General features: G+C 40.0%; 1 long non-coding RNA gene across 2 annotated transcripts; it reads left to right on the top strand.

Annotated features, from left to right (window-relative positions):
• Positions 1-7,009: 7,009 nt before the first annotated feature.
• On the top strand, positions 7,010-11,888 carry LOC127535400 (uncharacterized). Of its 2 annotated transcripts, none has more exons than XR_007944249.1 (2): positions 7,010-7,132; positions 11,640-11,888. It is a non-coding gene; the product is annotated as an uncharacterized LOC127535400 (long non-coding RNA). The 2 variants fall into 2 exon arrangements; XR_007944248.1 differs by lacking the exon at positions 7,010-7,132 and adding an exon at positions 11,039-11,537.
• Positions 11,889-15,612: the final 3,724 nt, after the last annotated feature.

Here is a 15,612-nt window from a genome sequence, read left to right as displayed (position 1 = left end):
TACAACTGGAAGCAGAGCCAGATCAACCGACGGGGTAGCGGTGGAAGTCCGATACAAAGGGGTCAGTAGCACAATAGGGTTCTGACGTCTCAACCCGGTGAAGAACCCAACTGATCCGCGCCCAACTTTAAAATGGCTCTCTGGCCACTTCTGCTAGTCGCAGGGGTGACTTTGTCACTTCTGTGGTTCCTCTTCTTCTCTCTCCTCTACAGGAACTCACAGGACTAAAAGAATCCATGAACACTCCATGGCAGCGACTTGGGAACAGAACGTCTGGTATAAAGCTATGAATTTTACAGCACAACAGAATAATGTCACCAATTGCTACGTGTGCTCACAATTACCTCATCATGCTACACATCAGACCATTTTCACTCCTGTAGGACTTAATAAATCAGAAACAATGTGTATATTCAGAGAAAACACACTCAGAATGCTAAAAAATTTCACCGGTAACATGTCATACTGGTTTCCAAATTGTACTGTTCATAAGGGAAAATGGCTGGATCCCACTAATTTTTCACAGGCTACGAACACCACATTAAGGGTAGGGATTGCACCATTACGAACTAACATTCCTTTCCCATTGTGTCTCCAACGCACCTGTGGCGATATGTACAGGCATCACTTACCAGGAACACCTAATTGCATCCATATAATATCACTTTCCAGTAACTCGTCTGCTATCTTATCATCAGTTCCCTTTATTGCAGGATTTAACACATCTTGGTGGTTTTCTGAGGATAAACATAGAACTGGAAGAAACATAACAACCTTTAATCTCGGACCAAAAATCTCCACTCCACCCGAAATGATGTGGCAATGTGGAGGACTTCTTTATTGGTACTTGCCATTTGATTGGTGCGGTACTTGTACTTTAGTTCATTTGCAACCTACTGTAATTGTCATTACTGACCAACAATTAGAGAACAGGACATATACACACGTGGACAAAATTGTTGGTACCCCTCAGTTAAAGAAGGAAAAACCCACAATTCTCACTGAAATCACTTGAAACTCACAAAAGTAACAATAAATAAAAATTTATTGAAAATTAAATAATCAGAAACAGCCATCACTTTTGAATTGTTGATTAACATAATTATTTAAAAAAACAAACGAATGAAACAGGCCTGGACAAAAATGATGGTACCTCTATAAAAGATTGAAAACTATTTGACCAGAGTGACATGATTAACTCAGGTGTGTCATTTAATTGACATCACAGGTGTTTCCAAACTCATAATCAGTCAGTCTGCCTATTTAAAGGGAGACAAGTAGTCACCCTGCTGTTTGGTGAAAAGGTGTGTACCACACTGAACATGGACAACAGAAAGCGAAGGAGAGAATTGTCCCAGGACATCCGAAAAAAAATTATAGACAAACATCTTAAAGGTAAAGGCTATAAGACCATCTCTAAACAGCTTGAAGTTCCTGTGACAACAGTGGCTCATATTATTCAGAAGTTCAAGACCCACGGGACAGTAGCCAACCTCCCTGGACGTGGCCGCAAGAGGAAAATTGATGACAAATTGAAGAGACGGATCGTTCGAATTGTATCCAAAGAGCCCAGAGCAACCTCCAAAGAAATTAAAGGTGAACTCCAAGGCCAAGGTACATCAGTGTCAGATCGCACCATTCGTCGTTGTTTGAGCCAAAGTGGACTTCATGGGAGACGACCAAGGAGGACACCACTGCTGAAAAAAACTCATAAAAAAGCGAGACTGGAATTTGCAAAAATGCATGTTGACAAGCCACAAAGCTTCTGGGAGAATGTCCTTTGGACAGATGAGACCAAACTGGAGCTTTTTGGTAAGGCACATCAACTCTATGTTCATAGACTCAAAAACCAAGCATACGAAGAAAAGAACACTGTCCCTACGGTGAAACATGGAGGAGGCTCAGTAATGTTTTGGGGCTGCTTTGCTGCATCTGGCACAGGGTGTCTTGAAAGTGTGCAAGGTACCATGAAATCTGAAGACTATCAAGGCATTCTGGAGAGAAATGTGCTGCCTAGTGTCAGAAAGCTTGGTCTCAGTCGCAGGTCATGGGTCTTCCAACAGGACAACGATCCAAAACACACAGCCAAAAACACCCAAGAATGGCTGAGAGAAAAGCGTTGGACTATTCTAAAGTGGCCTTCTATGAGCCCAGATCTGAATCCCATTGAACATATGTGGAAGGAGCTGAAACATGCCATTTGGAGAAGACACCCATCAAACCTGAGACAACTGGAGCTGTTTGCTCATGAGGAGTGGGCCAAAATACCTGTTGACAGCTGCAGAACGCTCATTGACAAATACAGAAATCGTTTAATTGCAGTGATTGCCTCAAAAGGTTGTGCAACAAAATATTAAGTTATGGGTACCATCATTTTTGTCCAGCCCTATTTCATTAGTTTGTTTTTTAAATAATTATGTTAATCAACAATTCAAAAGTGATGGCTGATTTTGATTATTTAATTTTCAATAAATTTTTATTTATTGTTACTTTTGTGAGTTTCAAGTGATTTCAGTGAGAATTGTGGGTTTTTCCTTCTTTAACTGAGGGGTACCAACAATTTTGTCCACGTGTGTATACACACACACACCGAATCCAAAGCCGTGAAAATAAAGAAGAACAACAACCTGCTTTCAGTAAACCAAAACGTTTTTTATGTCTTTAGTTCCTTCATATGGTACATCAAGATTGTCCGCAAGTGTAAATAAACTTTGGTTTTCTCTCAATAATCTCACTAACGCACTAATTGACATAACTGATCAGCTAGAAAACGATCCTGAACTTAAGGCTATCAAGCAAATGACACTCCAAAACAGAATAGCTTGAGACCTTCTTTTAGCAGCACAAGGAGGAGTTTGTGAAGTTGTTAATGACCATTGCTGTACATACATCCCTGATCACAAAGGCAATTACACTTTAATCAGACAGAAATTGGATGAGATTAAAATAGATATTTTAAGCAACCAAGACAAAGGTATTCTTTCAGGCTGGGATTTTACCTCTTGGTTTACATCTGGTGGTATTTTTCAGACTATTAAAAGATTTGTAATTATAAGTGTATGTATTTTGTTACTATTTTGCATTTTTGCTACCTGCATTTTACCATGTTTGAGAGCCATGATTTCTAAAATGACAACCACTTCTGTTGTTGCGTATGCTGCACTTGAAATGGAAGAACCACAATATGACTCTAATGATGAGAATGATGATGTTGAAGTGTAGTTTAATGACGTGACAGCAGAAAATGTTTTACAAGATGTTGTTAACTGATGTTCACATTTTTTGATAATGATAAACAGGAGGGAATGTTAGAGTTGAATTTGTAAATACATTTATCATAATCGAGCCTTAGAGCATTAACTGTGTGTGCATAGTATTTTACATGACTATTTTTATAGAATACCACTCACTCACTTCTATCTGCACATCTCTCTCTCTCTGTCTCTCTCTCTCTCTCTCTCTCTCCACATCCCAGTATATTTCCACTCTTTCAGCTTAGCACACCCCCTTGTGTAACTCGAGCTATTTCTTATCTTATGCCATGTCTTCATTTCTGCTCGTGTATAAAATTAACCTTGTGTGGGAGCAGTCTTTGTAGCTCGCACTAATGTGTCTTGTTACACTGTGCTCTGTTACCCTTGCAAGTAAAAAGTTACAGTCTCCATGTCTTTCTGGTTCGGTGAATATCTTCTTATGTTATGTGGGAGCTCTCAGCGGAGCTTCTCTCTGACAGTGTGTGTTTTACTTACCACACCTCAGTGTTTGCTATTTTGTCTTTTTTGTGACGCTTCCTTATTTGTTTCTGCGGAACTGGTTGTTTTTGCAATCATTGGTTTTCACACCCTAATATGTGGTCAGAACAGGCAAAGGAAGTAACAGACCATGAGCTTACAGATTCTAGCAAGTCTACATCTCTGTTACAACATGCGTTATTTCTCATTCTTTTGTTCTTTATGTATTTATTATTGTAAATCACTTTCCAAAAAGCCCCTGTATTAGCTCCAGTATTTTAAATGTCTGTTATGAGTCAACAGTTGGTTGCATATGTTTATCCTGAGCTCAGCATATGTGTGTCCAGCTCAGCTCTCTTCGTGTTTTATCTCCTTATCACAAAGTTCTGATGCACACGTGTCTTACGTTTTTGTGATTATTTTGTTTCTCCGTGTTTTTCCTCATCTATTTGTAGTCCTTTTGTTGTTTCACATTGTAGTTGTTTTATATCTATTTGTGGTTGTTTTACGCCTCTTTATAGTTGTTTTGCATCACTCTGTAGAACTTTTGTGCATTGCTTTGTACTACCGTGTATCGTTTTGTGGTTTTTGTGTCTCTTTGTAGTCATATTGTATCACTTTGTATTACTTTTGTTTCTTTTTAGTGATATTCTTTGGGTGAAGCAGAACTTCCAGGTGCTGCTGTTGTTCAAAGACTGCACCCACACCCCAATATTTAGTTCACAGTAGAGATGAAGAGAGACTGTCTCATTCAGTCACTAAGCACTGTGCCACTCAACCCACGGCCCGTGGTCCACATGCGGCCTGCACACTGTAATGGTGCAGCCAGCGGCTTGTTGTCAGAAGTAAATATATATTTTTCTACTTTGAATGAGGACAAATAGTTTCTGATATGCTGACAACGGCGGGCGATATGTCTGACCTGCTGACAACAGTGTTGCAATTGTGGGACTCTACCAGTTGGTGGTGGTAATACACCAATAGGTTGTTTGCTTACCCCTATTAGAATTCAAAAGAAGAATAATCAAAGGGTCATTCCGTGTGGTTTCACCAGATGGTGGTTGCCGCACCATTTTCAAATTAGTCCTAAATTTGTATGCCATTAGATAGTCACAAAAGCACTTGTCATTTGCAATGCATACATGTAATTATAACATACACATACAAATTACATGCACTAACTGGAATTCAGGGAGCTCTGTAGTAGTTTATGGTTGATTAATTTAAAAATACAACAATAATGTTGAATTTTACAGTATCAGTGCAGTGGGATTAAACATGTTAAAGTTAATTGTACAATGTCACGTTACAAACAAAAGAACCTATACCTAAGTTATAACTTAGGTATACCTAAGTTATACCATTACATTTTTGAAGGTAGTCACCTTTAACAACTAACATTTCAAAAAGAACAAAACATACATAATACTACCATTGGAATGACTGCTAATACTTGTATCCCAATTTAAAGTACTGAAAAGCAAAAAACGATTTTGACATTACCCATGCCATTTTGTGTAAGAATATCTCAGTAACTACAAATATAACCCTGCTGCTTTTTTGTACAGTGATAGACAGATGGAACTGTCTTGTAGAAAAATTTGGGGTCTCTGGTACCTGTCCCACACTGAGATTTTTGCCACCAAAAATAGCCAATTAAAAATCTCGTCCAACTTTGGGAGCTCATATTTTCCAAACTGAGGTACCTAGAAAGCTCCAGATTGCTAAGTTATCACACAAGTTTGTGTAGAATGGAACCCAGGGGTGTTAGAACACTTCTGTGCAGTATTTCTAGTACTTTTAAGGTCCCAAACCCCACTCGCAAATAGTTTTTTCTTCATTTTTAGCAAGCCCCCATGGCCTGCAGAGTGTAGGGAAACACCTGGGGATGTTTGTGGGGCACTAGCTACATGCAGAGGCCTTGTTTACCAACTTACAGCTCTCTGGTATGTCTAGAGGCTGAGAAATAACCACTTAAAGATACAGAAAATGCTGGCGAAGCTTTTTATAGCCCAAATTCTGAAAATTTCAGACCCGCACAACTCAGAAACTATTTGAGCTACAGGCCTACAATTTTGCGTAGAAGGTACTTTTGTGACTATCTAATGGCATGCAAATTTAGGACTAATTTGAAAATGGTGTGGCAACACCCCCAAGGAATATCTGGTCATTTCACCTGGAATGACCCCAAAGTAGAACTCATGGCTGTCACTGAAAAAGTTAAACGCTACTTGGGTGATGACCACAGGACATTTCGGCAGTCGTGGGAGGACGAATTTGGTCCCATGACTGTTGATGGGAGGTAAAGAACAAGCCAGAGTACCTTCGTTGCCAGAAACAGACCATTCCAAAACATGCAAATCTCCAGCATCACCACACAGGTCAGGGTTGCCTATTGATGCACAATTTCTGTAAATACCCAAAGAAAACCCACACATGCACAAGGAGATCATGCAAACTGCCAGGCCCAGGGGCCTATTTCACGAAGCAGGTTTTACAAACTCTGAGTTTCTTCTACAATTCTGAGTTGATCTACTCTGAGATAGAAAACTCTGAGTTTTCGGTTTCACAACGGCTGATATGAGTTGGGTTAATCAACTCAGTTTGACCCGGAGTTACGCGCGTGCACCGCAACTCTGAAAAGACAGCATCAATGGAACTCCGATTCGACGAGTCACCATGGAAACGGGGAAGCGAAAGGCTGCGTTTTTGAACTGGCAGTTTTTAACGTGCTCATACGGCGAGTTTGAACACGTTTTTAGAAAGAAGTGCAACACCGCTGCAGCTGCAAAAGAGAGAGAGACGGCGTAGAGAACACTGCTGCCCGGATCAATGTGTAAGTTTAAATGTAGTCCTTTGTAATCGTAATAATATTACAGGGAATAACTGTCTGAATGGTAGCCTAGTAAGTTATTTCATTTAGGTGAAATCCCGACGGGGCAGCAGCTTAAGATGAAATATAAAAACATTGTTCAAACAGGTCAGACCTCGGCATTATTTCATGGAGGTACTTCATGTTGATCATGTTTTACATTGTAAAGTAGCCTAAATATTAAGTGGCTGTTTGACTGTGCAGTTGTTTTATCCACACATAGCCTAAATGTCTGCATCCATATCATGTCCTGCTAAATAACTGAGCCTATTTAAACTAACACAGACTTCTGCTCAGCCAACAGAAAGAAAGCAGATGCCTATAAAACGGTGGTATAAAATGTCATGGATGCATATATATATATATATATATATATATATATATACCTTGTAATTGTAAGTAGGCAATACTCCAAAGATTTATCCAAATGGTAGTTTAAGTTTACTGAAACATGTCACTGATCTAGGATGAAGAGGATGAAACTGTGTCTGCTGCCTTTACAGAGGGGGATCCAGAAAGGCATACAGAGGTATGTTACGGATAGTTCTCTTCTCATTCAGATTTTGGGTGGAATATAGATTCCCAGACAGCAAACTATGGGTGAATCAATGTTGAATCTATGTTGAGACCTAACGTAGAAATTATACAGAAAGCGCAAGGTTGATAAAATGTTGAGTCAACGTTTGCTTACATAGATTACATGTTTGCAAACATAGATTCAACATTAATTAAACATTGACCTGTCAAACATTTTAATTAAACCAAAATACAATGTAGATTCAATGGCATCTTTTAAACACAAACTTCAATGTTGACAAAATGTTGTTGAATCAACGTTGATCCAACCATCAGTCTTCAACCGTAATCACAATTCAACCTTCTTAACCCTAATTCAACATTGATTTAACATCTTTTGCTATCTGGGTAAAGTGTGACTTATGGTTGAAAAGCAAACGTTGACTCAACATTTTATCAACCTTGTACTTTCTGTATAATTTCTACGTTAGGTCTCTACATAGATTCAACATTGATTCACCCATAGTTTGCTATCTGGGGTGTGACATTTAGCCTACACTGAAGTATTGCACATTCTCATCCTTTTTAACAGAGTATGGCTGGACAGCAGCAGGATGGTTCCTCATCTTCCACTGCACAGACTGACACAGTGAGGTGGATGTTCAGGAAACACCAGAGGTTCATTCTGTGGAATTAATGTGCAACTGTATAATTTAATGTCCTCTATGTATTCCCAGTTATCAGTAAAACAGATTTACAAACTGCATTTGCTGAGAAAAATCCAAAAAAACAGATTAGGAGGGCAGATTTGGAAATTGAAAGACTGGAGCACAAGTTAGAGGTGGTGATGGTCACAGGTGAATTATGTTAACTACTGGAACATGAACTGAACTATCTTTTATTTGTAGGAAATAAAGAAGACCAAATGAAATGTGTATCATGCCTTTATTTGCTGTGGTGGTGATGATGGTGACTTAAACTCTAAAGTGATTATGGCATACGGTGTCTCTGACTGCTCTGCTGTCCTGGATAGCTGCAGGTGGATGGGCTCATCATCTGGGTCTTCAGTTTGTAGGGCAGGGTGTTGCTCTCCTCTAATAGTAATATTATGAAGAACAACACATGCCACAGTGATATCACAGGCCCTCTCAGGGGTCACCCTGAGGAGACGTAGGCTCTGGAAACGGGCTTTCAGCAGGCCTATGGTCATCTCCACCCGGGCTCTGGTCCTGCAGTGAGTCCGGTTGAAGTTCTGTTGGTGGTCTGGTTCAGGGTCAGGGTATGAGGTCATCAGCCTGGGTTGGCATGGTAACCCCTGTCACCCAGCAGAAGGCCATCAAACTCTCCTGTAATGTATAGTGGATACATCAGAGTATATTAAAGGAGGGAGACAAGAGAATTCTATTGTGAAAATCTTTAGGCTGCTGACCACGCTGCAGTCTGTTGCTCAGGTTAGACTCTCCATAAATCCTGGAGTCATGAACAGATCCAGACCACTTGGCCTCCACATTAGAAATGATGAATGCAGCATCACACATGATCTGGACAGTGCAGAGAATGACAGATGTTGAACTATGATGCAGTCTTCAACATTTAGAAACAGTAGTCAGTCTACCTGTAGCCTACCTGCACATTTATGCTGTGAATGGACTTCCTATTGATGCGAGGGAGCTGTGATGGGGAAGTATGTGCATCTATGCAGCCAATCACACAGAAAACTTTTCTGACTGTCCTGCATACAGTTGTCTTACTGTCGTGCTCTGCATCTCCGACATCATATAAAAACTTTCATTTGAAAAGAACCGCAGCGCAACACACAATATCTGCTGGATGTGAGAGCATGACTGCGGCTGGTCATGTAAATGTAAGGACGGGTTAGGTTGTTTATCTAGATTATGGACTTAAAACGATTACGAAACGGTACCGCTCAAACCGATAATTGTCCGGAAATGCGAGAACATTTATGCTCGGTCTGATAACAATCTACCGACGAATATTTAATTATCTGTGCAGTAATGCTGCTCCTTTATCCACTGGATCGTTAGTAAAAGCTCTTCTACACCAAAACTCGCTCGCTTACTCACTGAATAAATGAGGAAATGAAACAGCGTCTGTGGCTGAAAGAGGGCGGAGACGGAGAGAAACTCGAGGTTTTCTCAGATAAACCTGCTGGCGAGCAGGTGAGAGTCATAGAGTCTGTTACTGCGGTAACTGACCGAGAGTTGAAGTTACCCCTCTTTGTGAAACAGGCTCGAGTTACCCCGCATTCCCTGGTTAGAGTTACCTCGCTTCGTGAAACGGAAAACTCTGAGTTTCCCTTGTTTCAGGGTTAACAAACTCAGAGTTTTCACTAAACCTGCTTCGTGAAACAGGCCCCAGGTCAGGATGTGAACCAGGGATCTTCTAGCTGCAAGGCTGCAGTGCTATCCACCAACACAGTGCCACTGCACAGATATGATACTAAAGACTATAGCACACTACACAAGTTGTACCACCATAAATGTGACCTGGTAGGTCCAGTCAGTCATCAAACAATGTGTAAACATATTTTCACAATTGGAAAATTCCCCAAAAACTGTATGAGTCCAAATGAAGAAAAAAGTTGCTGATGTAAGTCACTCTCGGGACGGAACCGATGTAGAAAATGTTTCTGGAAGATTACAGTGACTTTACTGAGCAACTGATTTCAAAACAATGTCTGCGTTATCTCACGACATTGTCTCTTTTCAACAGTGCTTCCTCTTTATTTTACTGGTGGCACAGTAATAAACTGCATGTCATTTGCCTGTGATGAAATCCATAGAAAAAAACACACATTTAAAAACAAGCGTATTCACTTACTTCTGTATTTTAACTGTGCTGATATAGGAATACAGGAAGCTCTAAAGCTCTAAAACTATCTATAGATAGATAGATAGATAGCTTTGGGACTGCTGCCCTAAATTCACAGTATTGATGATTACCAAAACATTTTTTTTTATGTTTCTGTAATGGTTAATCCACCAGTATGTGCAGCTCTCTATTCAAAATGATATCTTTAATGCTAATATATAATTACTGTTGTTATTCAGGAATTTTCAAATTTACTGTTTTACAAAAAAACAGAAAAATATTCGAGCACATTATTATTTTTGGATTAAGATGCCAAATTACAGTAATTTGCTTTTATTCCTGAGTAGAACAAAATGTTTTAGTTGTTGTACGTTGTTCTTGATTCATTTGTGATTTCTCGGAGAATTCCAGTGTGCTGGCTCAAATTTGGGTACAAAAACATGAATTCATTTTGAAATTCCTCATTCCTGTTCACAATAGTGAAGCACAGGGAACTCACTGAGAAAGACAGAGTTTGAATTAATGCACTTAATGATGCTGGATGGTCAAGTCTTCTTACAGTGTGGTCAAGTATGCCTTGGACTCGATTGCAGAGACTGGGACTTACAAAATGCACCAAACACCAAGCTACCTAAAGCAGGGGCCTATTTCACGAAGCAGGTTTTACAAACTCTGAGTTTCTTCTACAATTCTGAGTTGATCTACTCTGAGATAGAAAACTCTGAGTTTTCGGTTTCACAACGGCTGATATGAGTTGGGTTAATCAACTCAGTTTGACCCGGAGTTACGCGCGTGCACCGCAACTCTGAAAAGACAGCATCAATGGAACCCCGATTCGACGAGTCACCATGGAAACGGGGAAGCGAAAGGCTGTGTTTTTGAACTGGCAGTTTTTAACGTGCTCATATGGCGAGTTTGAACACGTTTTTAGAAAGAAGTGCAACACCGCTGCAGCTGCAAAAGAGAGAGAGACGGCGTAGAGAACACTGCTGCCCGGATCAAAACATAAGTTTAAATGTAGTCCTTTGTAATCGTAATAATATTACAGGGAATAACTGTCTGAATGGTAGCCTAGTAAGTTATTTCATTTAGGTGAAATCCCGACGGGGCAGCAGCTTAAGATGAAATATAAAAACATTGTTCAAACAGGTCAGACCTCGGCATTATTTCATGGAGGTACTTCATGTTGATCATGTTTTACATTGTAAAGTAGCCTAAATATTAAGTGGCTGTTTGACTGTGCAGTTGTTTTATCCACACATAGCCTAAATGTCTGCATCCATATCATGTCCTGCTAAATAATTGAGCCTATTTAAACTAACACAGACTTCTGCTCAGCCAACAGAAAGAAAGCAGATGCCTGTAAAACGGTGGTATAAAATGTCATGGATGCATATATATATATATATATATATATATATATATATATATATATACATACACCTTGTAATTGTAAGTAGGCAACACTCCAAAGATTTATCCAAATGGTAGTTTAAGTTTACTGAAACATGTCACTGATCTAGGATGAAGAGGATGAAACTGTGTCTGCTGCCTTTACAGAGGGGGATCCAGAAAGGCATACAGAGGTATGTTACGGATAGTTCTCTTCTCATTCAGATTTTGGGTGGAATATAGAGTGTGACATTTAGCCTACACTGAAGTGTTGCACATTCTCATCTTTTTAACAGAGCATGGCTGGACAGCAGCAGGATGGTTCCTCATCTTCCACTGCACAGACTGACACAGTGAGGTGGATGTTCAGGAAACACCAGAGGTTCATTCTGTGGAATTCATGTGCAACTGTATAATTTAATGTCCTCTATGTAATCCCAGTTATCAGTAAAATGGATTTACAAACTGCATTTGCTGAGAAAAATCCAAAAAACAGATTAGGAGGGCAGATCTGGAAATTGAAAGACTGGAGCACAAGTTAGAGGTGGTGATGGTCACAGGTGAATTATGTTAACTACTGGAACATGAACTGAACTATCTCTTTATTTGTAGGAAATAAAGAAGACCAAATGAAATGTGTATCATGCCTTTATTTGCTGTGGTGGTGATGATGGTGACTTAAACTCTAAAGTGATTATTGCATACGGTGTCTCTGACTGCTCTGCTGTCCTGGATAGCTGCAGGTGGATGGGCTCATCATCTGGGTCTTCAGTTTGTAGGGCAGGGTGTTGCTCTCCTCTAATAGTAATATTATGAAGAACAACACATGCCACAGTAATATCACAGGCCCTCTCAGGGGTCACCCTGAGGAGACGTAGGCTCTGGAAACGGGCTTTCAGCAGGCCTATGGTCATCTCCACCCGGGCTCTGGTCCTGCAGTGAGTCCGGTTGAAGTTCTGTTGGGGGCCTGGTTCAGGGTCAGGGTATGAGGTCATCAGCCTGGGTTGGCATGGTAACCCCTGTCACCCAGCAGAAGGCCATCAAACTCTCCTGTAATGTATAGTGGATACATCAGAGTATATTAAAGGAGGGAGACAAGATAATTCTATTGTGAAAATCTTTAGGCTGCTGACCATGCTGCAGTCTGTTGCTCAGGTTAGACTCTCCATAAATCCTGGAGTCATGAACAGACCCAGACCACGTGGCCTCCACATTAGAAATGATGAATGCAGCATCACATATGATCTGGACAGTGCAGAGAATGACAGATGTTGAACTATGATGCAGTCTTCAACATTTAGAAACAGTAGTCAGTCTACCTGTAGCCTACCTGCACATTTATGCTGTGAATGGACTTCCTATTGATGCGAGGGAGCTGTGATGGGGAAGTATGTGCATCTATGCAGCCAATCACACAGAAAACTTTTCTGACTGTCCTGCATACAGTTGTCTTACTGTAGTGTTCTGCATCTCCGACATCATATAAAAACTTTCATTTGAAAAGAACTGCAGCGCAACACACAATATCTGCTGGATGTGAGAGCATGACTGCGGCTGGTCATGTAAATGTAAGGACGGATTAGGTTGTTTATCTAGATTATGGACTTAAAACGATTACGAAACGGTACCGCTCAAACCGATAATTGTCCGGAAATGCGAGAACATTTATGCGCGGTCTGATAACAATCTACCGACGAATATTTAATTATCTGTGCAGTAACGCTGCTCCTTTATCCACTGGATCGTTAATAAAAGCTGTTCTACACCAAAACTTGCTCGCTTACTCACTGAATAAATGAGGAAATGAAACAGCGTGTGTGGCTGAAAGAGGGCGGAGACGGAGAGAAACTTGAGGTTTTCTCAGATAAACCTGCTGGCGAGCAGGTTAGAGTCATAGAGTCTGTTACTGCGGTAACTGACCGAGAGTTGAAGTTACCCCTCTTTGTGAAACAGGCTCGAGTTACCCCGCATTCCCTGGTTAGAGGTACCTCGCTTCCTGAAACGGAAAACTCTGAGTTTCCCTCATTTCAGGGTTAACAAACTCAGAGTTTTCACAAAAACCTGCTTCGTGAAATAGGCCCCAGGTGTCAGGCATCTCAAGATGTGAAGTAGTAGAGACAGAAGGAAGACCACTGCTGATCTTCAGGCAGAAATAAATGCTTCTAGTTCAAAATCAGAAAGTCTCCAGAATGACCATAAGCAGATGAAAGAAGGCTTAAAGGAAAGAACAGCTTCTAAAAAGCCATTATTGAGGCCTGTAAATATCCAAAAATGCATAAAATTTTCCAGGGAGCACAAACACTGGACTGTAAATGACTGAAAGAAGGTACTCTGGACAAACGAGTCCAAGTTTGAACTCTTTGGTCAGCATCATTGTGTTTATGTTTGCAGAAAAGCTGGAGTTTTGATGTTTTGATGTTAGACGCATTGACCCACAGTGAAACACAGTGGAGATTCCATTATGTTTTGATGTTCCATTTGTAGAAACGGCAAGGGCAACTGAGTTCAAATCCATGGCATAATGAACAAGAAGGTCTACCACAACATCTTGGTGCTGGTTGGAATCCCTTCTGGACTGAGCCTTATTGGTCGTGGGGGACAGCTAGAAACTTTTTGGGACTCAGTAGCACTGTACCTACCATAGCCTCTATGTAAAAGTAGGAACTGGGATTGAGAGCTGTACACATTGTGTAGTGATGACAAAGGAGCTGTTCTGAATCGGGTCATTCCGTGTGGTTTCACCAGATGGTGGTTGCCGCACCATTTTCAAATTAGTCCTAAATTTGTATGCCATTAGATAGTCACAAAAGTACTTTCTATGCAAAATTGTAGGCCTGTAGCTCAAATAGTTTCTGAGTTGTGCGGGTCTGAAATTTTCAGAATTTGGGCTATAAAAAGCCTCGCCAGCGTTTTTTGCATCTTTACGTGGTTATTTCTCAGCCTCTAGACATACCAGAGAGCTGTAAGTTGGTAAACAAGGCCTCTGCATGTAGCTAGTGCCCCACAAACATCCTCAGGTGTTTCCCTACACTCTGCAGGCCGTGGGGGCTTGCTAAAAATGCTAAAAAATTAAGAGATACCTACTCACGAGTGGGGTTTGGGACCTTAAAAGTACTAGAAATACTGCACAGAAGTGTTCTAACACCCCTGGGTTCCATTCTACACAAACTTGTGTGATAACCTAGCAAACTGGAGCTTTCTAGGTACCTCAGTTTGGAAAATATGAGCTCCCAAAGTTGGACAAGATTTTAAATTGGCTATTTTGGGGGGCAAAAATCTCAGTGTGGGACAGGTACCAGAGACCCCAAATTTTTCTACAAGACAGTTCTATCTGTCCTCTATCACTGTACAAAAAAGCAGCAGGGTTATATTTGTAGTTACTGAGATATTCTTACTCGAAATGGCATGGGTGATGTCAAAATCGTTTTTTGCTTTTCAGTCCTTTAAATTGTTATACCAGTATTAGTAGTCATTCCAATGGTAGTATTATGTATGTTTTGTTCTTTTTGAAATGTTAGTTGTTAAAGGTGAATACCTTCAAAAGGTGTAATGGTATAACTTAGGTATGTCTAAGTTATAACTTAGGTATAGATTCTTTTGCTTGTAACATGACATTGTAAAATTAAATTGAACATGTTTAATCCCACTGCACTGATACTGTAAAATTCAACATTATTGCTGTATTTTTAAATTAATCAACCATAAACTACTACAGAGCTCCCTGAATTCCAGTTAGTGCATGTAATTTGTATGTGTATGTTATAATTACATGTATGCATTGCAAATGGGTGTCAACATGTCATTACACTTTTTGAAGGTAGTCACCTTTAACAACTAACATTTCAAAAAGAACAAAACATACATAATACTACCATTGGAATGATTACTAATACTTGTATCCCAATTTAAAGTACCGAAAAGCAAAAAAGTGTAATGCCCTTTTTGTGTCACAAGGTCTAGTTTAGAGCCATACCTGTAGATATCATGACATGTTGACACCCATTTGCAATGCATACGTGTAATTATAACATCCACATACAAATTACATGTACTAACTTGAATTCAGGGAGCTCTGTAGTAGTTCATGGTTGATTAATTTAAAAATACAGCAATAATGTTGAATTTTACAGTATCAGTGCAGTGGGATTAAACATGTTAAATTTAATTTTACAATGTCATGTTACAAGCAAAAGAACCTATACCTAAGTTATAACTTAGGTATACCTAAGTTATACCATTACATTTTTTGAAGGTAGTCACCTTTAACAA

Source organism: Acanthochromis polyacanthus, chromosome 9 (assembly GCF_021347895.1).
Source record: "Acanthochromis polyacanthus isolate Apoly-LR-REF ecotype Palm Island chromosome 9, KAUST_Apoly_ChrSc, whole genome shotgun sequence".
Classification (NCBI taxonomy): Eukaryota; Metazoa; Chordata; class Actinopteri; family Pomacentridae; genus Acanthochromis; species Acanthochromis polyacanthus.
The sequence above is the reverse complement of the archived record's forward strand: the minus strand, read 5'-3'. Positions and strand labels throughout refer to the sequence as shown.